Source organism: Halichoerus grypus, chromosome 3 (assembly GCF_964656455.1).
Source record: "Halichoerus grypus chromosome 3, mHalGry1.hap1.1, whole genome shotgun sequence".
Lineage (NCBI taxonomy): Eukaryota > Metazoa > Chordata > Mammalia > Carnivora > Phocidae > Halichoerus > Halichoerus grypus.
Genome location: NC_135714.1, coordinates 167,653,199 through 167,675,251, shown reverse-complemented (window position 1 = coordinate 167,675,251; position 22,053 = coordinate 167,653,199). Strand labels below are relative to the sequence as shown.

Here is a 22,053-nt window from a genome sequence, read left to right as displayed (position 1 = left end):
AAAAAGCCAAAAAATGAGCTGCTAAAATAATGCAGCATTATGGAACAGAAGATTTCAGGCCCTAGGAAACTAATTAAGAACAAAACCAAAGCTAATAAATAATTATAAACTGAAAAAGACAATATAGATACAGCATGATATCAAATTACTTATGTAGAAGAACACCTTTATACTCACAATAATAGTTAATAAAAAGACAAAGCCATTAAACAGAAAAAGCTAATAGAGAAAGCAGTCAAGGACAATTCAATATGAAGACAACTGGTGATTCTGAAGAAAATTCAAAAAGCATAATGGAAAAAATAGAGAGAGAGAACATTTTCCTGAAATGAAGCAAAAAAATTGAATTTACAACACAAGAGAAACAAGATTTTGGGGAAGTCTGATTTTACATATTAACACTGGAATATATTCTGATTAAATTATTGAATATTAAAAATTTAACTAGTCGGGCGCCTGGGTGGCTCAGTTGGTTAAGCGACTGCCTTCGGCTCAGGTCATGATCCTGGAGTCCCTGGATCGAGTCCCGCATCGGGCTCCCTGCTCGGCAGGGAGCCTGCTTCTCCCTATGACCCTCACCCCTCTCATGTGCTCTCTGGCAGACAGAGAAAACAAACAATTTATAAGGCAGAAAACATTACACTGGCATCAGAATACTGCACAGAAATATCCAAAGGTTCACCTTACTTCAATAATGGAATTATGCTTACAAAGTTTTGAATGAAAGTGTGACCCTCAAATATGATTCTGTTAGTGTTTCATTGAAGGCAAAATGAATATAAAGACAATCTGAAGCATGAAAAAACTTGAGAAATGCAACAATAATGAGCTACCCTGACAAAATGTTACCTTTACATTGGTTAGTGAAGATGTAAATCAAAATGAAAAAAATAAGAGAAACCACAATAAAGGAGTACTGGGCAGAATTGACTCCTTTTATTATAGAACAAAGAGTAGAAAAATTATGAGAATTATGGCTGAGGTATTTAAAAACATCTAAAAAAATGTGACTCAAATGAAACCTATTACTCCAGCACGGGTAAAGGGGGGTAAAGAACAGAGCAAGCATGCTTAGTGTACCTAGACAGGGTACATGGGATTGATGAGGATTCAGAACTAAGGCCAGTGTGGGGGAAATCGGTCTGTAGGCCACTCATATCACTTCAGATCTCTTTCACCATTTTGCTGTGCCCTGGTCTAGCTTTTGTGTTCTTGCACTTAAAGACCTGCACCCTAGACTCTCTTTGGAAAACTCCTTGAGGGCTTCTGGGGCTGCTTTGCCTTCCTATCCACAAAGCTGCAAGTGCCAGGGAATTCACATCTGGCCAGGGCTGCTCTGGGTCAATGACTTACTGGTGGGACATTTTGAAAGCCCAGTACTTTGCCTTCTGTCTGGACAAATTTATAGTTTGCATCCAGGCTGAAATTTGGATTCTTCCAGGAATACTTAATATGTCACTTGCACATGGATCTTTTTCTCTCTCTGATTCTGGGAACCTGATTTAAGTCACACTGATGGTTGTTTTGGCAAGCTGTGTGAAGGAAAGATAAGATACATGGGATAAGGCAAATTCCAGAGGGCCTTGAATATCAAATAAAAGGGACTTGTTTTTTTCTGTAGATCAAACGGATGTCTGTTTTCTTGAATGGTTGATATTCAATAGTTGAGTGGACTTATCCTTAAGTGACATGTTACTTCAATTTATCCTTAAGTGACGTATTACTTCAATTTATCCTTAAGTGACATGTTACTTCAATTACAAGTTACCTTTTTGAAGAGGGGGAAAAGATGGCAAAGGAGTAGGGGACCCTATTCCAACCAGTCCCCAAAATTGAGCTGGATATCTACCAGACCACTCTGAACACCCAAGAAATCAGCCTGAGATGTAAGAAGATAGATCTGGATCTCTACAAACAGAATATCGCAGGCAGTTACTTTCGAGGTATGAAGTGGGGAGCTGTGATTCTTCGGGCAGATATCGGAGGATAAATGGAAGGGAGAGGGAGCCGAGCCATCAGGATCCTATGCTGCTGGTGAGTGATAGCCTCCCCCTGGGGAGGTGGCACGGACTCGCAGACTGGTAGCGATGGGAAAAGGACTTTAGGGCAGCCCCCCAGATGGAAACCCAGAGCGGTGGAGCCACACGTGTGAACTGGGGGAGGCTGGCGGTTTTAGAAGCACAAAGGGCAGAGATGTGCCCTGACCTGGAGGCAAGGCCTGGAATGGTGCTGAGGTGTGCACAACACAGGATGCTGCAGTTTATAGCAGCACAGAAAGAAATGGAGAGAGCTCACTGAAGAACAGACTGTGATTTCTCTGCTCTGAGGGAGAGGGTTGGAGATGATCTCTTCTGCTCTGACTCTCAGAAGAGATGCAGAAAGCCACCAGGGAAAGCTGCCAGAGAACAAAAGTCCCAAAAAACCGGTTTTCACTGAGCCCGTCCCCCGCCACAGGGCGCAGGGCAACTCTGCCCACACAGGGTTGCCTGAGTAACAGTGAGGCAGGCCCCTCCCCCTAGAAGACAGGCTGGGAGAACAAGAGGCCAGCAACCCTAAGGTCCCTAGAAAACAGGTGCACCTTGCTTGGATTGTGGTCAATAATTTGGACTCTATACATTCCTCAACCACCCCTCAACAGAATGACAAGGAGGAGGAATCCCCAAAACAGGAAAGACTCAGAGACTATGATTTATGCCACAGATTTACAAATGGATGCAGATATAACCAAGATGTCAGAGATGCAATTCAGGGTAGCAATTATGAAGACAATAGCTAGAATGGAGAAATCAATTAATGGCAACATAGAGTCTCTAAGGGCAGAAATGAAAGCTGAATTGGCAGAACTTAAAAATGCTATCAATGAGATCCAATCTAATCAGATAATCTAACAGCTAGAGTATGTGAGGAAGAAGAACGAATTAGTGATCTAAAAGACCAATTAATAGACAAGAAGGGAAAAAAGGAGGCCAGGGAAAAACAACTCAGAATCTATGAAAATAGAATCAAAGAAATAAGTGACACCATGAAATGTTCCAATGTCAGAATTATTGGAATCCCTGAGGGGGTGGAGAGAGAGAGAGGACTAGAAGATATATTTGAGAAATTGTAGCTGAGAGCTTCCCTAATCTGGGGAATGAAACAAACATTCCTGTCCTAGAGGCAGAGAGGACCCCTCCAAAGATCAAGGAAAACAGGCCAATGCCTGGCATGTAATAGTAAAACTCGCAAATCTTAGAACCAAGGAAACCATCTTAACGGCAGTTAGGAGGAAGAGATTCCTTACATACAGAGGGAGGAACATCAGAATAACATCAGACCTATTCACAGAGACCTGGCAAGCCAGAAAAGGCTGGCAAGACATATTCAGGGTACTAAACGAGAAGAACATGCAGCCAAGAATACTTTATCCGGCAAGGTTGTCATTTAGAATGGATAGAGAGATGCAGAGCTTCCAAGACCGGCAGAAACTGAAAGAATATGTGACCACTAAGCTGGCCCTGCAGGAAATATTAAGAGGGGGTTCTATTAAAGGAGAAAGACCCCAAGAGTGACATACAACAGAAATTTACAGGGACAATCTATAAAAACAATGTCTTACAGACAACATGATGACAATTAATTCATATCTTTCAATAATCACTCTCAAAGTGAACAGCCTAAATGCTCCCATAAAATGGCACAGGGTTGCAGATTGGATAAAAAGACAGGACCCATCCATATGCTGTCTACAAGAGACTCATTTTGAACCTAAAGATACATCCAGACTGAAAGTGAAGGGATGGAAATCCATCTTCCATGCCAGCGGACCTCAAAAGAAAGCTGGGGTAGCAATTCTTATATCAGACAAATTAGGTTTTAAGCTAAAGACTGTAGTTAGAGACACAGAAGGACACTATATCATTCTTAAAGTGTCTATCTAACAAGAAGACCAACAATTGTAAATATCTACGCCCCCAACATGGGAGCAGCCAACTACATAAGCCAACTGTTTACCAAAATAAAGAGTCATATTGATAACAATATGTTAATTGTAGGAGACATCAATACTCCACTCTCAGCAATAGACAGATCACTGAAGCAGAAAATGAAAAAAGAAACAAGAGCTTTGAATGACACACTAGACCAGATGGACCTCATAGATATATACGGAACATTCCACCCTGAAACAACAGGATACTCATTCTTCTCGAGCGCACATGGAACTTTCTCCAGAATAGACCACATACTAGATCACAAATCATGTCTCAACTGATACTAAAAGTTTGAGATATTCCCTGCATATTCTCAGACCATAATGGTTTAAAACTGGAACTCAATCACAAGAAAAAAATTGGCAGAAATTCAAACACTTGGAAGCTAAAGACCACTCTGCTCAAGAATGTTTGGGTTAACCAGGAAATCAAAGAAGAACTTAAACAATTCATGGAAACTAATGAGAATGAAAACATCAATCCAAAACCTATGGGATACTGCAAAGGTGGTCCTAAGAGGGAAATACATAGCCATTCAAGCCTCACTCAAAAAGATAGAAAAATCCCGAATTCACCAGCTAACTCTACACCTTAAAGAACTAGAGAAAAAACAACAAACGATGCCTAAGCCACACATTAGAAGAGAAATAATTAAGATTAGAGCAGAGATCAATAAATTAGAAACCAGAAACACAGTAGATCAGATCAACAAAACTAGAAGCTGGTCCTTTGAAAGAATTAATAAGATCGATAAACCACTGGCCAGACTTATCCAAAAGAAAAGAGAAAGGACCCAAATTAATAAAATTATGAATGAAGGGGAGCGATCACGATGAACACCAAGGAAATAGAAACAATTATTAGAAATTATTATCAACAACTATATGCCAATAAACTTAGCAACCTGGGTGAAATGGATGCCTTCCTGGAAACCTATAAACTGCCAAGACTGAAACAGGAAGAAATTGACAACCTGAATAGGCCAATAACCAGTAACGAGATTGAAGAAGTGATCAAAAACCTCCCAAAAAACAAGAGTCCAGGGCCTGATGGATTCCCTGGGGAATTCTACCAAACATTCAAAGAAGAAATAATACCTATTCTCCTGAAGCTGTTTCAAAAAATAGAAACAGAAGGAAAGCTTCCAGACTCATTCTATCAGGCCAGCATTACCTTAATCCCCAAACCAGGCAAAGACCCCATCTAAAAGGAGAATTTCAGACCGATATCCCTGATGAATATGGATTCCAAAATCCTCAACAAAATCCTAGCTAATAGGATCCAACAATATATTAAAAGGATCATTCACCACGACCAAGTGGGATTTATCCCTGGGATGCAAGAGTGGTTCAACATTCGCAAATCAATCAATGTGATAGAACACATTAATAAGAGGAGTGAGAAGAACCACATGGTCCTCCCAATTGATGCAGAAAAAACATTTAACAAAATACAGCATCTTTTCCTGATTAAAACTCTTCTGAGTATAGGGATAGAGGGAACACTCCTCAAGTTCATAAAATCCATCTATGAAAAACCCACAGTGAATATCATCCTCAATGTCATCCCTTTCCTAAGGGAAAGCTGAGAGCCTTTCCCTTAAGATCAGGAACACGTCCTGGATGCCTACTCTCGCCACTATTGTTCAACATAGTACTAGAAGTCATAGTAACAGCAATCAGACAACAAAAAGAAATAAAAGGTATTCACATTGGCAAAGAAGAAGTCAAACTCTCTCTTTTTGCAGATGACATGATACTTTATGTGGAAAACCCAAAAGACTCCACCCCCAAATTACTAGAACTCATACAGCATTTCAGTAGTGTGGCAGGATACAAAATCAGTGCACAGAAATCAGCTGCTTTCTTATACACTAACAATGCAACTGTAGAAAAAGAAATTAGAGAAACGATTCCATTTACAATAGCACCAAAAACAATAAGATACCTCAGAATAAACCTAACCAAAGAGGTAAAGGATCTATACTCTAGGAACTACAAAACACTCATGCAAGAAATTGAAGAAGACACAAAAAGATGGAAAAACATTCCATGCTCATGGATAGGAAGAATACACACTGTTAAAATGTCTATGCTACCCAGAGCAATCTAAAACTTCAGTGCCATCCTGATCAAAATTCCAATAGACATTTTTCAAAGTGCTGGAACATACAATCCTAAAATTTCTGTGGAATCAGAAAAGACCCCAAATCGCCAAGGAAATGTTGAAAAAGAAAAACAAAGCTGGGGGCATCACGTTGCCCGATTTCAAGCTGTATTACAAAGCAGTGATCACCAAGACAGCACGGTCCTGGCACAAAAACAGACATACAGACCAGTGGAACAGAATAGAGAGCCCAGATATTGACCTTCAACTCTATGGTCAAATAATCTTTGACAAAGCAGGAAAAAATATGAAATGGAAAAAAGACAGTCTCTTCAATAAATGGTGCTGGGAAAATTGGACAGCTATATACAGAAGAATGAAACGCAACCATTCTCTAACACCATACACAAAGATAAACTCGAAATGGATGAAAGACCTCAATGTGAGACAGGAATCCATCAAAATCCGAGAGAACATAGGCAGTAACCTCTTTGACATCGGCCACAGCAACTTCTTTCAGGATACATCTCCAAAGACTACTGAAACAAAAGCAAAAATGAACTTTTGGGACTTCGTCAAGATAAAAACCTTCTGCACAGCAAAGGAAACAGTCAATACCACCTCACACCAGTCAGAATGGCTAAAATTAACAAGTCAGGAAATGACAGATGTTGGCGGGGATGCGGAGAAAGGGGAACCCTCCTACACTGTTAGTGGGAATGCAAGCTGGTGCAACGACTCTGGAAAACAGTATGGAGGTTCCTCAAAAAGTTGAAAATAGAGCTACCATATGATCCAGCAATTGCACTACTGGGTATTTGCCCCAAAGATACAAATGTAGGGATCCGAAGGGGTACGTGCACCCCAATGTTTATAGCAATGTCCACAAAGCCAAACTGTGGAAAGAGCCAAGATGTCCATTGACAGACGAATGGATAAAGAAGATGTGGTACATATATATAATGGAATATTATGTAGCCATCAAAAAGAATGAGATCTTGCCATTTGCAACGACGTGGATGGAACTGGAGGGTGTTATGCTGAGCGAAATAAGTCAATCAGAGAAAGACATGTATCATATGACCTCACTGATATGAGGAATTCTTAATCTCAGGAAACAAACTGAGGGTTGCTGGAGTGGGGGGTCAGGTGGGAGGGATGGGGTGGCTGGGTGATAGACACTGGGGAGGGTATGTGCTATGGTGAGCGCTGTGAATTGTGCAAGACTGTTGAATCACAGATCTATACCTCTGAAACAAATAATGCAATATATGTTAAGAAAAAAAAAGAAGAAGAAGATAGGAGGGGAAGAATGAAGGGGGGCAATCGGAGGGGGAGATGAACCATGAGAGACGATGGACTCTGAAAAACAAACAGGGTTCTAGAGGGGAGGGAGGTGGGAGGATGGGTTAGCCTGGTGGTGGGTATTAAAGCGGGCATGTTTTGCATGGAGCACTGGGTGTTATGCACAAACAATGAATCATGGAACACTACATGAAAAGCTAATGATGTAATGTATGGTGATTAACATAACAATAAAAAATTAAAAACAAAAAAACCCAAAGAGGCAACCCACAGAATGGGAGAAGATATTTGCAAATGACACTACAGATAAAGGGCTGGTATCCAAGATCTATAAAGAACTTCTCAAACTCAACATCCAAAAAACAAATAATCAAGTCAAAAAGTGGGCAGAAGATATGAAAAGACACTTCTCTGAAGAAGACATACAAATGGCTAACAGACACATGAAAAAATGTTCATCATCATTAGCCATCAGGGAAATTCAAATCAAAACCATTGAGATATAAGCTTATACCAGTTAGAATGGCAAAAATGGACAGGGCAAGAAACAACAAATGTTGGAGAGGTTGTGGAGAAAGGGGCACCCTCTTACACTGTTGGTGGGAATGCAAGCTGGTACAACCACTTTGGAAAACAGTGTGGAGGTGCCTCAAAAAAATAAAAATAGAGCTACCCTGTGACCTAGCAATTGCACTATTGGATATTTACGCCAAAGACACAGATGTAGTGAAAAGAAGGGCCATATGCACCCCAATGTTCATAGCAGCAATGTCTTCTAGAGTCAAACTGTGGAAAGAGCCAAGATGCCCTTCAACAGATGAATGGACAAAAAAGATGTAGTTCATATATACAGTGGAATATTACTCAGCCATCAGAAAGGATGAATACTCAACTTTTACATCCACATGAATAGGACTGGAGGAGATTATACTAAGTGAAATAAGTCAAGCAGAGAAAGTCAATTACCATATGGTTTCACTTATTTGTGTAACATAAGGAATATCATGGAGGACATTTGGAGAAGGAAAGGAAGAATGAAAGGGGGGGAATTAGAGGGAGCGATGAACCATGAGAGACTATGGACTCTGGGAAACAAACTGAGGGTTTTAGAGGGGATGGGGTGGGGGTGGGGGAATGGGTTAACCCGGTGATGGGTATTAAGGAGGGCATGTACTGCATGGAGCACTTGGTGTTATACAAAACCAATGAATCATGGATTACTACATGAAAAACTAATGATGCATTGTATAGTGACTAACATAACATAATTAAATTAAACTTAAAAAAAATTACCTTTTTGAACATACCCCTGGAGAACAAGTTGGTATACAGAACTTATTGTTTAGCTTCCAATCTCTAGAATCTCGTACCTTTCATGTGCATCAGTGATTTTCATTTTCATTTTTTTTTTTTTTTGCTACAGAAACCCTTTATTCTCTCCCCAAACGAAGTTATAAGCAAGAGCCTTAAAAAATTTTGAATAGATTGATCCGGAGATAGACCACATGGGGTGCTGCCCTCCCACCTCAAGACTACAAGCAGCATAAATAAATTATTTGACTGAGACAGAATCTTCTATACCTAATGCCTAGATTTCTGGCATTACTGAACTGAATTTAAAAAAGTGCTAGTGGATGATTTTTCTTTCTGTGTTTGCTGCCCCCTCCCACCCAATCCCCTTCATTCTCTTTTTTTTCCCTCTGTCCTAATGAAGGCCATGGTATCCCACTGGATTGACACTACAATCCAGCCCTCCCCCCAAAGGCAAATGACAGCTACTTGACTTTCTGGATGAAAAAAAAAGTTGCTAGGCTAGCTATCTCATAAGCCATTGGTCAATAAGCCTTAGTGTACTTAAGGCCTACATCTCAGCCATCTCTCTAAGTTAATACCTATAGAGATCAGGCAGGTATCATGGCATCCATACAGCAGGACCAGAAAGCCAATCTAAAGTGAAACATCTGCTTAGCTAAAGATAGCAAAGGCCAAACAATATAAGTCTCTGGGACAGATGTAGCTAGGAAATTGACAGTTAAAAGTTTTCTTTTGAGGGAAAGAATGAAGTCCACCACTTTATGTCTGAGTAGCTAAAATGAGGGCCCTGGGGAAGGACATATGCTGCCATCACATTCAAGGCTACAGGCAGCACAAGTATACTTTTGGGCTGAGGTGGAATCTCCAACTTCTACATTTCTGGCATTACTAAATAGATTTTTTTTAAGTGATGTAAAATTCACATAACAAAATTAACTATTTAAAGTAAACAATAGAGTGTCATTCACAATTTTATGAAACTACCACCTCAATCTAGTTCCAAAATATCTTATTGTCATGAAATAAAATCTCATATCCAAATCAGAGTTAAGATGGCAGAGTTAAGATGGGGCCCTAAGTTTCTCTGGTCCAAATAAAGCTAAATAGTTATCAAATCTTTCTGAACACGTGTGAAATCAATCAGAGGTCTGAGAAAAGAAATGCTACAATTCTACAAATAGAAAAGTGACCACTTTTTGGAAGGTAGGAGGTGCAGAGACTTGAAAATGGGGTGATATATCAGAGGATACAGGGAAAGGGAGGGAGCCTGCTTACAGAGGCTACCACAAAGTATTATAAGCAGCGGAGTACAAAATTAGAACTTTTAGAAGTCTCCAACAGTGGAGGATGTGCCTGGTCTAAAGGTGCTCAGGTGGCAAAGTAGGGCAGAATCCCAGGTGGCACAGTATTGTCTCAGGATCTCTGGGGTCACAGGAAGAAAGGAGTGCCTAAAGTGTGGCAGAGATCCCAGGCGTAGAAGCAAGGAAGCCAGCTGAGAATAGGCAGTATAGCCACCAGCTATCTGCTCTGTGTTGCCATTAATTGCAAACCACTGCATGGTCATGCAACCACTTTCCTGACAGGGATCCAGGAAAAGGTAGAAGCCTTGCAAGACCTCCCCCTATGCACCCCCCCCCCCAAGGAGGAACAGCATGGGTCTATACCACAGGAGTCTGTAAAATTTGGAGTTTTAAAACTCAATTGCATGTCTAGTTAAAAATGTTTGGTCATAGGCCAGGTGAACAGACAGAAACCAGGGAGATAAGACTGATTGACTGCTTTTCTATGAGAGCTCACTGAAAAGTAGGGGGCATGAACTTTCAGCTCCAGGGCTAGAGATTGGGGCGCCACCATTTTCATCCTGCCCATTGGTGCTGAAAGCTTTCAGGGAGCAAAACAGCACCACATAGTGGAATCAGAGCTGCTTACATTGATCCCAGCTCCCTGGTAAGGGAGGTGCATTTCCATAAGGGCAAGGGCATCTGAGAATCACTGCAACAGGCCTCTCCCCCAGAAGACCAGCAAGAATATCTGGCTCACACCAACTTTACTGCTTATAGAGAGCTGAAAGCTTCAGCTCTTAGGGAAAACAGTATATAACATCTGAAGTTTTTTTTTTTTTAATATTCTTAAGCCTTTTAGTATTATTTTTTTTCAGTTATTTTCTTATGTTTCAATTCTTTTTAAAAATTTTATATATACATTATATACATTTTTTTATTTTTTTGTTTCCTTTCCTTTCATTGCATTTCATTTTATTTTTTTAATTGTTGTATATATTTAAGTTTTCCTTTATTTTGGGATTCAATTTCTTTAAACAAGCAGACCAAAACACACACAGATTCGAGTTTTCTGTTTTGTTTTGTTTGTTTGTTTGTTTCATTTTTTTTCTGGTTTGTTTTTATTTCTGTTATTATTGTGGTTATTCTTGTTTTTTCTTTTTCTCCTCTACTATTTTCTGGACAAAATGAAGAGATGGAGAAAGTCATGCCAAAGAAAGACCAGGTGGTAGTACTCACTGACAGGGATTTAATCAATACAGATATAAGTAAGATGTCTGTACTAGAACTTAAAACAATGTTTATAAAGATAATAGTTGGGCTTGAAAAAAGCATAGAAGACACTAGAGCGTCCCTTATTGTAAAAACAAAAGAACTAAAATCTACTTAAGCAAAATGTAAAAATGTTATTACCACGATGCAGTCCCAAATGGAGGCTCTAAAAACAAGGATAAACAAGACAGAAGTCAGTCAGTCAGAAGATAAATGATGGAAGATAAGGAAGCTGATAAGTGAGAAAGACAAATACTGGATAAGTAAGGGAAACTTACAGAACTCAGTGATTCCATAAAGCAAAATAATGTTCAAGTAATAGGGGTCTCAGAAGATGATGAGAGGAAGAGAGGGATAGAAGGTTTATTTGAAAAAATTATAGCTGAGAACTTCCCTAAACTGGGGAAGGAAACAGGCATACAAATCCAGGAGGCATCACGAGCCCTCCCTTATTGCCCAAGTGATGTGATGAGCACTGGGCATTATATGCAAGTAATGAATCATTGAACATTATATCAAAAACTAATGATGTACTATACATTGGCTAATTTAATTTAAATTAAAAAAAAGAAAACAAATCCAGGAGGCACAGAGAACCCCCTACAAAATCAACAAAAATATCTCAAACCTCGAAATATAATAGTGAGTGGATATCTTTGCAAATTACAAAGATAAAGAAAAACTCCTGAAAGCAGTTTGGGACAAGAGGTCTTTAAACTACAAGGACATTATTAAACATAAGGCTGGCAGCACATCTGTCCACAGAGACCTGGCAGGCCAGAAAGGACTGGCATGATATATTCAAATTAAAAAATTCATGGAAACAAATGAAAATGAAAACACAACAATTTGGGCTGCAACAAAGGTGACCCTAAGAGGGAAGTATATAGCAATACAGGCCTTTCTCAAGAAACAAGAAAATTCTCATATACAGCCTAACATTACACTTAAAGGACCTGTAAAAAGAACAGCAAATAAAGCCTAAACCCAGCAGGAGAAGAGAAATAATAAAGATTAGAGCAGAAATAAATGATATAGAAATAAAAAAAACAGTAACCTGGATCAACAAAAGTAGAAACTGGTTCTTTGAAACAGTTAATAAAATCAATAAACCCCTAGACAGACTTATCAAAAGAAAAGAGAAAGGACCCAAATAAATAAAATCATGAATGAAAGAGAAGCAATCAGAACCAACACCACAGAAATACAAACCATTATGAGTATATTATGAGCAATTATATGCCAGCAAATTAGACAATTGGAAGAACTGGATGCCTTCCTAAAATACATAAACTACCAAAACTGAAACCAGAAGAAATAGAAATGCTGAAAGACCCATAACCTGCAAAGAAATTGAAGCAGTAATCAAAAATCTCCCAACAAACAAGAGTGCAGCACCAGATGGCTTCCCAGGGGAATTCTCCCAAACATTTAAAGAAGAATTAATACTTATTCTTCTGAAACTATTTCAAAAAGCAGTAAGGAAGGAAAACTTCCAAACTCAATATGGCCAACACTACCTTGATCTCAATACCAGACAAAGACCCCACTAAAAAGGAAAATCATAGACCAATATCCCGGATGAATACAAACGCAAAAATTCTCACCTAGATACTAGCTAATAGGATCCAACAGTACATTAAAATGATTATTCACCATGACCAAAAATAAATCCCACTTGGTCATGGGGCAAGGGTGGTTCAACATCTGCAAATCAATCAATGTGATACACCACATTAGTAAAAGAAAGGACAAGAACTATATGGTCCTCTCAATAGATGCAGAAAAAGTATTTGACAAAAGTAATTTTGATTAAAACTCTCCACCATGTAGGGATAGCAGGAACAGACCTCAATAACATAAAAACCATATACAAAAACCCACAGTGAATATTATCCTCATCAGAGAAAAACTGACAGATTTCCCCTAACGTCACGAACATGTCCAGGTCACCACTGTTGTTCAAGATAGTACTAGAAGTCCTAGCCTCAGCAATCAAACAAAAAGAAATAAAAGGCATCCAAATTGCCTTCTGCACAACAATGGAAGCAGTCAACAAAACTAAGAGGCAACCTTCGGAATGGGAGAAGATATTTGCAAATGACATAACAGATAAAGGGCTGGTATCCAAGATCTATAAAGAACTTCTCGAACTCAACACCCAAAAATCAAATAATCCAGTCAGGAAATGGGCAGAAAACATGAACAGACACTCTTCCAAAGAAGACATACAATGGCTAACAGACACATGAAAAAATGGGCAACATCACTAACCATCAGGGAAATTCAGATCAAAACCACAATGAGATACCACCTTACACCAGTTAAAATGGCAAAACTTAACAAGACAGGGAACAACAAATTTTGGTGAGGATATGGAGAAAGGGGAACCCTCCTACACTGTTGGTGGGAATGCAAGCTGGTGCAGCCACTCTGGAAAACAGTATGGAGGTTCCTCAAAAAGTTGAAAATAGAGCTACCATATGATCCAGCAATTGCACTACTGGGTATTTACCCCAAACATACAAAAGTAGGGATCCGAAAGGGTACGTGCACCCCGATGTTTATAGCAGCAATGCCCACAATAGCCAAACTGTGGAAAGAGCCAAGATGTCCATCAACAGCTGAATGGATAAAGAAGATGTGGTATATATATACAATGGAATATTATGCAGCCATCAAAAGGAATGAGATCTTGCCATTTGCAACGACGTGGATAGAACTGGAGGGTGTTATGCTGAGCGAAATAAGTCAAACAGAGAAAGACATGTATCATATGACCTCACTGATATGAGGAATTCTTAATGTCAGGAAACAAACTGAGGGTTGCTGGAGTGGGGGGTGGGGTGGGAGGGATGGGGTGACTGGGTGATGGACACTGGGGAGGGTATGTGCTCTGGTAAGCACTGTGAATTGTGCAAGACTGTTGAATCTCAGATCTGTACCTCTGAAACAAATAATGCAATATATGTTAAGAAAGAAAAAAAAAAAGAAGAAGAATGTAGCAGGAGGGGAAGAATGAAGGGGGGAAATCGGAGGGGTAGACGAACCATGAGAGACGATGGACTCTGAAAAACAGACTGAGGGTTCTAGAGGGGAGGGGGTTGGGAGGATGGGTTAGCCTGGTGATGGGTATTAAGGAGGGCACGTTCTGCATGGAGCACTGGGTGTTATGTACAAACAATGAATCATGGAACACTATATCTAAAACTAATGATGTAATGTATGGGGATTAACATAACAATAAAAAAATTAAAAAAAAAAAAAGGGCTGGTATCCAAGATCTATAAAGAACTTCTCAAACTCAACACCCAAAAAACAAATAATCCAATCAAGAAATGGGCAGAAGACATGAACAGACACTTCTCCAAAGAAGACATACAATGGCTAACACACACATGAAAAAATGGTCAACATCACTAGCCATCAGGGAAATTCAAATCAAAACCACATTGAGATACTACCTTACACCAGTTAGAAGGCAAAAAAATAACAAGGCAGGAAACAACAAATGTTGGCGAGGATGTGGAGAAAGGGGCACCCTCTTACACTGTTGGTGGGAATGCAAGCTGGTAGAACCACTCTGGAAAACAGTATGGAGTTTCCTCAAGACGTTAAAAATAGAGCTACCCTATGACCCAGCAATTGCACTCCTAGATACAGATGTAGTGAAAAGAAGGGGCACATGCACCCCAATGTTCATAGCAGCAATGTCCACCATAGCCAAACTGGAAGGAACTGAAATGCCCTTCAACAGATGAATGCTTAAAGAAGATTTGGTACATATATACAATGGAATATTACTCAGCCATCAAAAAGGATGAATACCCACCATTTGCATCAACATGGATGGAACTGGAGGGGATTATGCTAAGTGAAATAAGTCAGTCAGAGAAAGACAATTATATGGTTTCACTCATATGTGGAATATAAGGAATAGGGCAGAGGACCATAGGGGAAGGGAGGGAAAACTGAATGGGAAGAAATCAGAGAGGGAGACAAACCATGAGAGACTATGGACTCCAGGAAACCAAATGAGGGTTTCAGAGAGGAAGAGGGTGGGGGGATTGGGTACCCAGGTGATGGGTATTAAGGAGGGTACATATTGTGATGAGCACTGGGTGTTATACACAACTAATAAATCATTGAACACTACATCAAAAACTAATGATGTACTATATGTTGGCTAACTGAATATAATAAAAAAAGGAATAAATTCTTAGAAAGAAAACACACATACACAAAGACTGTGGGGCACTGTGGTGGCACAGTTGGTTAAGCATCTGACTCGGTTTCAGTTTATGTCGTGATCTCTGGGCGGTGAGATCGAGCCCCACATCTGGCTCCTCACTCAGCATGGAATCTGCTTAAGACTCTCCCTCCCTCTCCCTTTGTCCCTCCCCCCTGCTCTCCTTCTCTCTCTCTAAAATGAATAAATAAATCTTTTAAAAAACACAAAGTCTATAAGTAATGCGACATGAAAAGATATTACATGTAAATGGAAACCAAAAAAAGGGCTAGCAATACTTATATCAGACAAAACAGATCTTAAAACAAAGATTGTATTGAGACCAAAAAAGGGCATTACATAATGATAAAGAGATCAATACAACAAGAGGATATAACACGAATATCTATGCACCGGACATAGCAGCACCTAAATACATGAAGCAATACTGACAGACATAAAGTGAGGAACTGACAGTAATACAATAATAATAGGAGATTTTTAACATTCCACTTACATCAATGAATCAATCATCCAGAGAGAAAATCAATAAGGAAATGTTGGCCTTAAATTACATATTAGCCAGAGGACTTAACAGATATAGATAGAATATTCCACCAAAAACAGCCGAATACGTATTTTTCAAGTGTACAGGGAACATTCACAAAGATGGATCACATTTTAGGCTGCAAACAACTCTCAGTAAATTTAAGAAGACTGAAATCATATCAACCATCTTTTCTGAACACAACAGTTTGAAACTTGAAATCAATTACAAGAAGAAAACTGGAAAAAGCACAAACATGTGAGGCTAAACAATATGGGTCAACAAAAAAATCAGAGGAAATCATATTAAAACTCAAGACAAATGAAAATGGAAACAAAATGTTTCAAAACCTCTGAGACGCAGCAAAAACAGTTCTAAAGGTAAGTTTATAGCAATACAGGCTTATCTCAAGATTGAAAAAAAAATCTCAAATAAACATTCAACCTTATATCTGAAGGAACTAGAAAAAGAACAAACAAAGCCCAAAGTTAGTAGAAGGAAGGAAATAAAGATTAGAGTGAAAATAAATAAAATAGACACTAAAAAACCAATAAAAAAAAATCAGTGAAACTAAGAGTTGGTTCGTTGAAAAGATAAACAAAATTGACAAACCTTTTGCCAGACTTATCAAGAAACAAGAGAATGCCCACATAAGTAAAATCAGAAATGGGAGAGAAGTTACAACTGATGATACAGAAATACAAAGGATAATAAAAGACTATTTTGAACAATTTCTTGCCAACCAATGGGACAAGCTAGAAGAAATGGATAAATTCCTAGAAATATACTCTCTTCCAGGACTGAGTCAGGATGAAATGGAAAATCTGAATAGACAGATTACTATTGATGAAATTGAATCAATAAAAAAAAAAAAACCTGCAAACAAACAAAAGCCCAGGACCAGATGGCTTCAAAGATAAATTCTACCAAATATTTAAAGAGGTTTGCAGAAGGGAGGGTGGTGGGTGGATGGGGTAACCAGGTGATGGGTATTAAAGAGGTCACATGACATGATGAACACCGAGTGTTATGTGCAACTAATGAAGCACTGAACATTACATCAAAAAATTATGATGAGGGTGCTTGGGTGGCTCAGTCGTTAAGCATCTGCCTTCGGCTCAGGTCATGATCCCAGGGTCCTGGGATCGAGTCCCACATCGGGCTCCTTACTCAGCGGGAAGCCTGCTTCTCCCTCTCCCACTCCCCCTGCTTGTGTTCCTGCCCTCGCTGTCTCTCTCTCTTGTCAAATAAATAAATAAAATCTTAAAAAAAAAAATTATGATGAACTGTATGTTGGCTAATTGAACTTAATAAAAAAATTAATGCCAAAAAAAAAAAAAGAAATTTGTTTTGATGTAGGACTGGAGGTGAGACTCTAAATTTCCTGTGAGTAAGTATGTTCACAAAAATATTTCTCTTGAAAATAATTTTATTAATCTTTAGTTGGTTTTATCTAGGAAAGCTTATTTTTACTGATTTTATTTCTTTTTATGAAATACAATGAGATCTTTTAAATTATGATTAATGTTTTTTGTCTGTTTTATTTTAGCCAAGAGAAATTAATAATATCTTTGTTTATTGATTCTGTTCCCCACAATTATAGACAATGCTTACAAAAAAATAATAAACAATAAAGAGTTAATACCTATCCTGGTGAAAATATTCCGAAAAAATGAAGAGGAATGCTTCCAAAACCATTAAAGGAGATCAATATTACCCTGATCCCAAAACCAGGGAAAGACGCCACAAAAAAGGAAAATTATAGGCCAGTATTCCTGATGAACACAAATGCAAAAATCCCCAAAAACTATTAGCAAACCAAATTCAATGATACATTAAAAGGATCATCACCATGTTCAAGTGGGATTTATTCCAGAGATGCAAGGATTGCTCAGCATTCACAAATGAATCACAGTAATACACCATATTAACCAAAAAGGATAAAAACCATATTTTCATCTGAATAGATGCAGAAAAAAGCATTTGATAAAATTCAACTATTATTTATGATAAAAACTCACAACAATGTGGGTATAGAAGGAACATAGCTCAACATATTAAAGGACATATATGACAAAGCAACAGCTAACATCAGACTCAACAGGGAAAAGATGAAAGCTTTTCCTCTAAGATCAGGAATAAGACAAGGATGCCCACTATTGCCACTTTTATTCAACATAGTATTGGAAGTTCTAGCCATAGCATCAGAGAAGAAAAATAAATTTTAAAAAATGTAAGTGGAAATAACAAGTAAAACTGTCACTATTTGCAGAAAACATATTTATATAGCTAACAGACACATGAAAAAAATGTTCATCCTTAGCCATCAGGGAAATTCAAATCAAAACCACATTGAGATACCACCATACACCAGTTAGAATGGCAAAAATTGACAAGGCAAGAAACAACAAATGTTGGAGAGGTTGTGGAGAAAGGGGAACCCTCTTACACTGTTGGTGGGAATGCAAGCTGGTACAGCCACTTTGAAAAAAAGTATGGAGGTTTCTAAAAAGTTAAAAATAGAGCTACCCTATGACCCAGCAATTGCACTACTGGGTATTTACTCCAAAGACACAGATGTAGTGAAAAGAAGGGCCATATACACCCCAATGTTCATAGCAGCAATGTCTTCAAGAGCCAAACTGTGGAAGGAGCCAAGATGCCCTTCAACAGATGAATGGATAAAGAAGATGTGGTCCATATATACAATGGAATATTACTCAGCCATCAGAAAGGATGAATACACAACTTTTGCATCAACATGGATGGAACTGGGGGAGATTATGCTAAGTGAAATAAGTCAAGCAGAGAAAGTTAATTACCATAAGGTTTCACTTATTTGTGGAACATAAGGAATAGCATGGAGGACAGTAGGAGAAGGAAGGGAAAAATGAAGGGGGGGGTCAGAGGGGGAGATGAACCATGAGAGACTATGGACTCCAGAAAACAAACAGGGTTTTAGAAGGGAGGGGGGTAGGGGGATGAGTTAGCCCGGTGATGGGTATTAAGGAGGGCATGTATTGCATGCAAACAATAAATCATAGAACACTACATCAAAAACTAATGATGTACTGTATGGTGACTAACATAATATAATAAAAAAAAAAAGAAAACTCTACCAACTCTACCAAAAAAAAAAAAACCTATTAGAACTAATGAATGAATTCAGTAAGCTTGTAGGATACAAAATTAATATACATAAATCTATGGCAATTCAGTTAGCTCTTGGACATCAGTTACTGATAAGGGTTAGTATACAAAATATATAAAGAACTCACAAGCTCATTATCAAAAACAAATGAAAAAACAATCCAGTTAAAAAACAGGCAGAGGACTGGAATAGACATGTTTCCAAAGAAGACATAAAGATAGCCAACAGACACATGAAAAGATGCTTAACATCACTAATCATCAGGGAAATACAAATCAAAACCACAATGAGATATCACCTCACACCGGTCAGAATGGCTAGTATCAAAAAAGACAAGAAATAGTAAGTGCTGGGGCACATGGCTAGCTCAGTCAGTAGAACATGTGACTCTTGATCTTGGGGTCATGAGTTCAAGCCCCATTGGGCATAGAGCTTACTTAAAAAAAAAGCAAGTGTAGGTTAGGATGTGGAGCATAGAGACCCTTGATCACTGTTGGTGGGAATGTAATTGGCACATCCATTATGGAAGATAGTATGGTAGTTACTCAAAAAATTAATAATAAAACTGCCATGCAATCCAGCAATTCCATTTCTGGGTATTTATATGAAGAAAATGAAAACACTAATTCAAAAATTATTGAAGTTAATTGCAGAATTATTTATAATAGCCAAGATATAGAAGCAACCTAACTGTCCATTAATAGAAGAAAGGATCAAGTAAATGTAAATATTTACAATGGAATATCACTAAGCCATAAGAAAAAAAATAAAATCTTCCCATTTGTGACAACATGGATGGACCTAGAGAGTATTACCCTAAGTGAAATAAGCCAGACAGGGAAAGAAAATTCTGTATAATTTCACTTAAATGTGTATATAAAAAACAAAACAAACAAAACAGAAATAGACTCATAGATACAAAGATAATCTGATGATTGTCAGAGAGGAGGGGCATGGGGCGATGGGCTAAATAGAAGAAGGGGATTAAAAGGTACCAACTTTCAGTTACAAAATAAATAAGACATGGGAATACAATGTACAGTATAGGGAATATAGTTAATAATATGTAACAATTTTGTATGGTGACATTTTTCAGTATCTGCTTTCAGTTTTGGGTGGTATGTACCTAGGAATAGAATTGCCAAGTTGAATAGAAGAATTTTAAGGAGTGCTCTTGAATGACTTTTCTTCCTATGTGCTTTTCTTTTCTTTTCCTCTCCCTTCCTTTCTTTTCCCATCCTATCCATTCAGCTTTGGCTCTGAGGCCCACCACAAGGACACTACAGCCCAGCCCACTCTCAGGGGCAAGTGGCCAGCACAGTAATGTTCCAGATGGAAAAGGAGAAGTTGCCAGGCAAGCCATGCCCACATACCATCCTTGAACTGTCACTGAAAAGCCCCATCCAGGAAAAACAGTTGGTACAGTTAAAGACAGTTAAAAGGAGCCCCAGGAAGCAGAAAGTTCTGAGAGTTTTGTTTTGTTTTGCTTTTGCCCTCCTCAGCAGGAGAAATTCAGACTTGAAGGTAAAATCTGCCTATTTTTAAAGTTGGATCTGAACTTCTTAAACCTATAAAGGACAAACAAAATAAGTCTCTGGACAGGATGCAGCTAAATAGTCGACAGTTTAATTTCCTTTGGAGTGAGAGAGGGGTGGGATCAGCTGTTTTGTGATTGAGAAACTAAAATGAGGGCCCTGGGGAAGGGAGAGAGCAGTTTATTTAAAAAGAGCCAACAGGCATGTTGTGGGAATCATGCCAAAGCCTGGGAGCAATGTCCAGAGTGGAGAGCCCATCGGGCCCATTGCTCCTGGGGCTGTCTGCTTCGGCAGCTTCCTCTCTCCTATGGAATTCTGTACCTCGCTGCTCAGTGCCAACAGTGAAGGAGTTGATTCTTGTCCTTATGGCTCCTGGGACTCTCCCCACTAAGTCTCTTTCCAACATGATGGAACTTGCTTCAGGAATTCCCTTAAACACTGCAGACAGTGCAACTTAGCCTCCCTGGACATTTGGGATTATTAGAGAATTTCTGACCAGTTAATGCAGGAGGAGCAGGAAATATGAACTTGCTGCCTATAGGGCTAACTGAGCCCTTTGGGACACAGCATGTTGGGGACAGAGGAGGTGGACATCATTGTTTCAATTATCCAAGAGGGAAATCCCTGAAACAGTCATTATACACATTAGCTTTTATACACTTCTTTAACTCACACAACAACCCTTTTAAGTAGCTCTCTTATTACATCCATTTTACTGATGGACAACCTGACTTTTAGAGATGCAGAGTGACCTACCCAAGTCCTCACAGCTAGGATTCGATGTGGCTGTGACTATAACCCCTATAACCCAGGCAGTTTGAATCAAGGGCCCGTTTCTTATATGCTGTATAGTAGTTACAGCATAAGGATTCAAAGTATGTGTTAACCAAACTTTCTGAACCACCATAGGACCTGAAATTCAAGCAAGTACAGTATCTAGTCCTCTGGATACACATTTAAGGTAGGATTAAGCCCCAATTTCAAAGCATAACAAGTCACTTACCGAGGTCCACTAGGCCTCACAACCAGGAACCAGGCTGACAGCAGTCCTCCCACTTCCAGCACCAGTACAAGAAGTGCCCTTCCTGTCTTTCCAAACTGCTCCACCCCCTAGAGTTGAGTTAAAATCACCCAGAGATCTCTGGGAAATGTAGTTTTGGGGCCTTATATTGTGCTTGTGTGCCTCTTCTTCAAGTCTATTTATTGAAAAAGAGTGGAGAGCTGTATTATCTGATGAACCTTGGCCACAGGCTGTGAGGGGTATAATGTTGTGTTTGACACAGTTCCTGCTTTTTATGGAGCCCAAAACCAGATGTCCTATGTGTAATGTGGGAGGTGAGAGTT

At 39.0% G+C, this 22,053-nt stretch overlaps 1 protein-coding gene across 2 annotated transcripts in view; it reads right to left on the bottom strand.

The window, feature by feature from the left end:
- LOC118520433 (arylamine N-acetyltransferase 1) overlaps window positions 1-21,791 on the bottom strand; it is a 127,186-nt gene extending 105,395 nt beyond the window's left edge. Inside the window, exon 1 of one of the 2 annotated variants that reach the window (XR_013446607.1) lies at window positions 21,713-21,785. The gene's annotated coding sequence lies outside the window, so the exon portion shown is untranslated. Of the gene's footprint in view, window positions 1-21,712 lie in introns of both variants that reach the window. The other variant, XM_036068485.2, reaches the window with a different exon arrangement.
- Window positions 21,792-22,053: the final 262 nt, after the last annotated feature.